Source organism: Lytechinus pictus, chromosome 7 (assembly GCF_037042905.1).
Source record: "Lytechinus pictus isolate F3 Inbred chromosome 7, Lp3.0, whole genome shotgun sequence".
Taxonomy (NCBI): Eukaryota; Metazoa; Echinodermata; class Echinoidea; order Temnopleuroida; family Toxopneustidae; genus Lytechinus; species Lytechinus pictus.
In genome coordinates, this window is record NC_087251.1 from 18,405,794 (window position 1) to 18,414,003 (window position 8,210).

Here is an 8,210-nt window from a genome sequence, read left to right on the forward strand (position 1 = left end):
AAACATTTTTTTTTCTTTCTCAAAATTTGCTTCCAATGACATTTTAACCAATTTATCATCTATGTTGATAATTGACTGGGGTGCTCAGAGGAGACAATCATGCCAAATGAAATAAGAAAATAATGTTTACTCATAACATCCACTGAACAAATTTTAGATATTTTAGTCAACTCGGTTTCCACACAGCCTTAACCGATCTCTGTCTAGATTACTTCTTTGTCTGATTTCTATCAACTTTCAGTTTATTCTTCTTTTTATTTGCACAATATTTTTGTATTTCCAAGGATGAAACTGTTAGTACTTGTCAAAAATCATTCACTTTTTTTTAAATGGAAAACAGTGAAGGCTTTACAACGTTGTAATCAACCGAAACTGCACTAAAAAAATCACTGATTTTAAACGATATACAACTTCGTAGTCGGTTTAATTATAGATAATACAAGTCTTATGGTTTTGAAATGTATTATTGATCTTAAATCACTCATTATATGACATTTTTTACGTATAACTCGGTGAAGAGATATGTGGCGATAGTGGGAAATCCTTTAATATTTCGGAAAGTAATGGGTACGGTTAGATGATGTATACAAGAACCGATTATGATAGTTCACTAAGACTGAATAAATTACACATCTAATATAACTATTGCACAACATCACATTAAGATAGTTTTATGCAAGACCTGTAAATGTAACCTAATTGATCACTTCAGAACTTATTCATTGGTGCAACGCAAATTTACTAGTCTGCTCCTGAGCCTAGATCCTTGTCGGCTTTATTTTTATACACACGGATTGAGAGCCAAGAAACAGGCGAGTCACTTAAAATACTTGTATATAAGTACATACTGCACTGAAACTGTATATAATATTTTGTTTTGTTCAGATTGAATTCTTTTCATGTATGAGAAACAATATGACATTTCTTTTCGGTTTTACATTCGCATCTGAACGTATTACGATTTTAGATCGGAACTTTGCAATTAAAAACAAATGCAGAAACTTAAACACGAAAGTGGTGTGATATGAACTACAGAGAGGAGGGGGAGGGTTATAATTGTATATATATTTTGTTTACTAAGAAATTGAATAGCGGCTTCCTCTTTATCCAAGAGCTTTGTCAAAGGTAAGATGTATACAGCATAAATAATAAGAAAGATACTTTAATAATATTGGCATATTGCACTTTGTTTGAAATATAAATCAACAAATCAATCGGATAATGAAATATGACATGACTGTGTATGACCAGTTCTGAGTTGATGATTTCGTCACTAAAACAATTAAGGTATTAGTTTGTGTCCTGTCGGCTTATTCAAAAAGATTTACTCTTGTCCCCACTGGACAACTTTCTCGGTCCGATTCTTGGAGTATTAGGTGGTATATTATTCTGCCTCTCCTCTGAGATCCTCATAAGAGCCCTCCGCCTATTCTGCATCTCGATGCATTCACTAGGAGTCATAAGACGAGTGCTCAGATTTTCACCCGATTTTCTCCTTTCTAGTATCTTCTTCTGCGATGCTACGAGAACCTGAAGAGCCTTGGTCCCGATTTTTGGCGGGACTGGTCCTCTTTTGCTCCCAGATGATCGAGAGCTACTAGAAACGGAGCCCACTTCTACTACAATATTTTCCCTCGACACCGATGGTCGTCGAGCACCAGGGAATAAGCTGGACGTGGCAGGAGCCCCGAAGTCGTCTTCGCTCATCCCGCTTTGGGGTCGCGGAAAAAATGAGGAAGGAGCGGCAGGCGATCGCCGAGGTGCCGACAGCGTGAACAATTGAGGAGGATTGGCGGGAAATGGGGATGATTCTTTCCTTGACGACGGGCGATCGATAGTCTGATGAAAGTGGAATGGAGATGATGCTCCCAATCTTTGGTTGCTGGCTGGGAATAAGGTGTTTTGGCTTTGAGTTCTTGGTGAATTTCCCCTTAAATTTGAGCCCAACGTAGCGCCAGTGTTTGAATCCGAGTCCACATTGTTCGGCGGCAAAGGGCTCGATATTCGTTGGAACTGGTCTCTCATCGCATTCAGATTCAGCGCCGTTAGACGGGCCGTTGTTTTCAGTGTTGATTCTGAAATTCCTGCAAGGGCAGATGAGTTATCAACTTGTTCTCTTGATGTTAATCGAGATTGTACCTTTGGTTTTCCGGGTTCAGGTTTGTCATCCGTACTCTTTGGTGTAATGTTCACTCGCATCATCCCATTCGGTCTCGTCAAGTAAATTTTTGCCTTTTTTGTGTCCTGTTCTTGACTTTTATTTTTCTCTAACTTCTGTGCCTGACTATCGTCAGTGGATCCGTCACTATCTCCGTCATCATCATCATCATCATCGTCGTCTTCTTCATCGCTATCATCGTAATCGTCAACCTCTTTCCGCCTTTTCTTTTGCTTGCCCTTCTTGCATTTCGGATTGGCACCCGGTTGTCGGTTCCGCGATTTTACCGTCGATTCGTCATCCTCCTTATTCACCTGTTTGATGCAATGTAAGAACTGTTTCAGTTCTGAATATTCCCGATTATGGACCAACATAGTTTCAATGTAATCCTTTCTTAGCTTTGCCTGATGACGTTGGAGTTTCTGCTGGTCGTGTTTAAACTGATTTGAATTGATCAAATCCACTTCGGCGAGAGTCATACTCTCCCGTTTTGCCAAAAGTCTGTTAGAACCCTGTCCGCTCATCTTGATGTCGAAGAAAAGGCTGATCCTAATTATTTATAATTTGACTCAAGTTAGTGTTGTCGGGATACTGACGGTCCTTTTATAAAGACACTATATATATCCCACAAAGTATTGATGCGTTCCAATATGAATCACATTTTCACGTGGCACCTCCTCGTCAACACTTGAAAATATAGAAACATCTCGACAAAGAAATTTTCTTTGTTGCGGAACCTCAAGTTTAAAAGTTAGCAGTTAGTCAATTTGTTATATCTGTATCCTCACACTGTCCGATGTTCATTTATGGTAACAGAATTTGAGTTTGTAAGAAATCAAATTGAGAAGAACAATATCCGTCTATAATTGTCCGGGTATCGTCAAATGCTCCTTTCAAATATTAAATCACAATGAGTGTTGTCGCTAACATCTCAAGTCGCTTTATACCATCAATAAGCACTTAAAACTTCCAAAATATATAACAATTTGTCGTACGCAATTAAGTAACAGGATTTTCACAGCACTAGTCACAACACTGCTGATGTGGTGAAGTCCATTAGTGACAGTAATATGCAAAGTGTCTCGCTTCCTCAACCACCCTAATGTCTTGGTAATCATAGCGATAGAGGGGTTGCAGAGTGATGCTAACTAAATCTCTGTATAATTACGCAATAGACGATCAATACAGCTCTCTCATAACCAGACATCGCTTCTTCAAGGTTTAATCCTCTCGTCCTATCTCAAAACCTCCAAGGAACCCTTAGCAGTGCTCCCTTTGCTGACCATCTTAAGAATCCATAGTAGCGCCATTTTCCCACTGTTGATCAGAGATTTAAAGTTTGTTATGCTTGGTTTCGGATCTTATTCACTCCTTTCATGTTTTACCAAGCGGTCTAGTGAATGGATTCCCCACGGAAAGACATCTTGATGTTATTATAATTGAGGGGCGGAATTGTTGAATTTCTGATAAAGACGACCCCAAGATATGTGCCCATGATATAAAAGAGAATATTCTGATTCAATAAATTGAGGAGATTCGTACAAAGGGTCATGAATAGTTCCTAATTGGTTTTCCTATATTATTATAAAAAGTTCCGACGGCATTTTAAATAGAAAGTATATATGATGCAAAATAAAATATATGTACAACAAAAACCAAATAAAAACTTTAAACAGTTCCTTTATAACAAGGTATACACATCGATTTGTAAGTTTCAATTGAATTCAACTTTTTGATCTGTAGAACGTTCGTTTTAATGTAATAAAGATGAAATGAAATTAGAATAAAAAGATGGGACGACGATTGATATTTGAAGCAAAGGGATGGATTTAATTGGAAAGTGACATGACAAGCTATTAACGCTGTTCGAAAGGATGTTCATCCTTCCTAACCTCATCCTCGATTATACTGCGTATATAATCCTCTATACAATTGATTCTTATTAAACTGACTGGTATAATTACTTATGAATAACACGTCATTCATAAAAATGACGAGATTTCTAGTAAGAATGTGTTTTATGACTGATAGGAGATATCTGGTGGCCCTTTCCATAGAATCGTGCAAATTCCTAAATTTCCTGGAGAGAATGATACTGTAATCCTTATTTTAATAATTGTTCTAGAATCTAGAGTGTATGGAATTCATCTCATTTTCTCTGTACCTTCTCTGTTTGTTTGCTAATTGGTTCTTAATGAACTCTTTGTATTTGGCAAACAATGACCAGCGACGTTACCACTTATAATTAAAGGTGGATCACGACACGATGGTACCGGCAATTACGGACGGAAATTCATTTCGGCGAGCTAGTAAAGGTTGTCCACACACCCTGACATCAAACTGGTATATAATAGAAGCAGAATAAGGTTCAACCAAAACAAATGAAATTAAAATAAAAACTGTATTATCGTTATTCTTTAAAGGGTCAAAGTTTGGTCGTTCCCGAGCTCGCACGATCCCTCTCAGAAATTTTGAGAGAAATCGTATCACTTTTAATTCTGTGCCCCTATTATATTTATGAATCTTTATAAAATAGGTGTATTATTTCAAGCATCGCGATTGGCCAATACGCGTCACATGACATCCAACTTTTTTGTGCACTGCACGGCAGTGCAAAAGGTGCGCAAAGAAAATTGACATTGCACGCTCAAGCAAACCAGTGCGGTAGAAGTCCAACAAAACTGTACTGTAACTTTTTACAAATTTGTTTCTGTGTTGCTATTTTATAAAACAAATAATGCACTTGCTCTGTCGTGCGTAAAAGTAAATGCAGAGAAAGCTCGGTTTCTTCAGATGGAGCACACTGGGCACTCGCCGCAAGCGGCTCGTGCACAGTGCACCTATCTAAAGAAACCTCGCGTGCTCTGCATTTCCACTAACGCACTCGGCTGCATGCATTATTTGTATAATATTTCAATAGGCATGATGAGGGTCAGTTTGTTGTATTTGTAAATTCAATTCAATTCAATTTGATTTTACTCCATTCCATTCAGAAATATAGTGACATCAGCAGGTATGGTAAATGAAATATATTACGATAATATAGATACTAAAATTATGTGATTAAAATGTACTACTGTAAACCCTAGAGGGTTTGCCTGGACTGCCAAAATATCAACATTAAACAAAGTCGTTGAAAAGGGGTAGTTTGATTGCATAAAACCGAGCATAAACCAAAGAATGCGAAAAGAATATGAAAATGGAAAAGTTAAACATTTAATTTGAAAGAAGTAAAACTCATCTAGTACCGAAGTCCGATGGGGCGCAGTAAACGTATAGGGAGGAAGGGGGTGAAGCAAAACTTGAAATCATGATAGGGTAAAACTGCCACTAAAATACAACAATTCACTAGAACTCGATCGCTTCGCTCCCTCGCATTTTCCTTTTGGAATAAGAAGGGTTTACAGATTGTTTATGAGAAATATATCGTCACTTTATGAGTGAGATCACTCCCCCTTTTTTTGTTCCCATTGTTTGAAATCCTGGATCCAGGAGCAACACCCTGCCCCACCCCCTCTGAATGAAATAGATGGGAGTTTATCTCAAGCCGATCCACTGTAGTCCATTAATAGCCTCCAATGAAATATTTGAGACCTTATAGTATACTTGAGTAAAGCCCTACCTCGAGCTGTATCTTTAAATTGAAAGGGGATTTACCACTACCACTGGCTTAACTATCTGATCCCCCTTCCAGTAAGCTTTCTTAAGATTGGGATGAAAGGTTCTTGTTATCTTTAGGCATGATATTTAGGTGTTACTATGGTAGCTTAATCATTTTAGCCGTCACGGTAAAGCCATGGAGGCAAAGGCTTTCGCTCATTTGAGACGCACATGCCCAAACCTCGTCATGTTCGTAACTGAGGTGGCAGAATAACTAGAGGTTGGTTCGGATGACTCCCCCCCCCCCCCCTCCCTCCGGCCCTGCTATAGTTACAAAACGGAAAAAAAAGAGTAAAGACGCGAATGGAAGGGAAACTGTAAAACTTTATAATTAAATATCACCATTAAAGTTTTTCTCGCTCGCTTGCCTTTAATTCTCGTATATCATTTCCGGCGATTTAGTTGTCACATTTGACAATATACCCGAGAAACGTTAATAATTCCATGCATTTTGTTTATGATGCTTTATTTTCGTGTTTCATTTTGTAATGGCACGGCTAGTTTGTTTTCTTTGTCTTGTTTGAAATAAGAACCACTTAATTTGATATTGTTTTGAAATCTTTTGTGTATGCACATGCGTAAGTCGACTTATGAAAAGCTGCCGTCAAAAAAGAACGGCAGCTTTTAGAAGTTTTTTTTTCGAAGTTTTTTGTTGTTGTAGTGGCTATAACTACTTGAACAAAAAACTTCTAAAAGTCAACAAAGCCAGTGATGAATAGCGCCATCCAGAATGAGTTCATGCCACTCTCGTATACTCCTATAGCTTCGATCCATTTCTCCTAATTTTATTTTAATATATATATATTTTTTTTTTGGGGGGGGGCATTGGGGACGTATTTAAGCAATGTGTTTGATCTACAATATTTCTTTTTTTTTTCATTTCAACAGCCCATATTTCTCGTTTATTCAGGGAAATTTGTTTTACACATGGGCAGTGTCAACAAATTGGGGAATCTCTTTCGTTTGTGAATCATGTTTATCACGCAATGGTAAATAATATGAAGTAACAACTCTAAATTGTTTTTTTTTCATACATCCGATTTTCTGTTTGGCTGAGGCTGATTTTCTATTAAATAATTTTTGGTGCATTTAGGCCTACCTAAGAAATTAATATTGATTGCTTTAAAATTATTAGTTTGGTCTTCCTTGAATTTGCATGGTTGATCAACATTAAGCTATTATTATTGCAAAGTCCGTATGCATATATAAATATAAAATAATTATTCTACTAATTAGGCTAATGGTTAACGGTTCTAATACACAACCCTCTTTATGTATGTTATAGTGGAGACGGAATGCTGGCTTTCCACACTGAGCTAGAGGTAGGGGCAAATCCATGATAATCTGTCAATGTAATGTCTGAGAAAGGAGAGAACCCTTTAAATTCTTTTCTTAGACTCATTAAATAACAATTGAAGCAATACATTAATTATCCTTATTATGGTGACTGGCCCCAGTTTGAACAGATCGAGAGCTACTAGCTTCATGGTTTGAAGGTAATTTTCGAAACTGTTAACATTCTACATGTAGAAGGAGAGTTAAGCCAGGTAGGGGCGCCACCTTTATACAGGGATCTCTTTACAGCTGTCTTCGAAGCTCTGAATTTTAGAAATTTCTTTGGAAATTTAACCTGCTCTAATTTTGATATTTCTTAGATTAGACATAACTCGATTAAGAAGAAAAACGAGCTCAAAATGTGAAAGGGATGGTGCAAGCTAAAAGAGGGACTTTTTTCCCATGCTCGCGAAGCACGAAAACCTCTGTGATTTATTTTGGAAGAAGAAAAAATTGTGTAATTTCGCTCATATAAACTAAGCGCTTCCTTTTGTTTAAGAAACTTCAATGATAATCAAAATGTCAAATCAATGGCGCAAAACAAGACAGGAGATGGATGTGCAGCAATATAGAATAAAGTTTAATATCATACATACTTTTGCATAAAGCACGGCACGAATTTACTGCTACCCCCTTTGAGCAGATACTTTGCAAAAAAATTTACTTGCTGAAAAGCGAAAGAAAATAGCATTTGGGGATTTCGGGAGTGATGGTAATGTTTACCAGCTCGGAATTTTGTGTCAATGCAATATGAACAAAAAATACTATTCACACTCTATGTATACTTAAAAACTTCTGGCAAGAATATACGTTTCCCACAGCCGGGAAGGGTAAAAACGGAGTATAATAAAGGCGTGGGGAAACTAAAGGGAATGGAAATTTTATAGTTTTCTTCCCGCGCGGAGCGCTAAAGCAAAATTTTGTATGAAGAGAGAGAAGAACGTCTCGTTTGGGTTTTTATTCTTTTGACCCCCCAAAAAAGGAAAAAAAAAACAAAAAAAAAGATATACCTTCCTTCCCTTTTCTTCTTTCGCTTTTTCTTTTTCTCCTTTCCCCT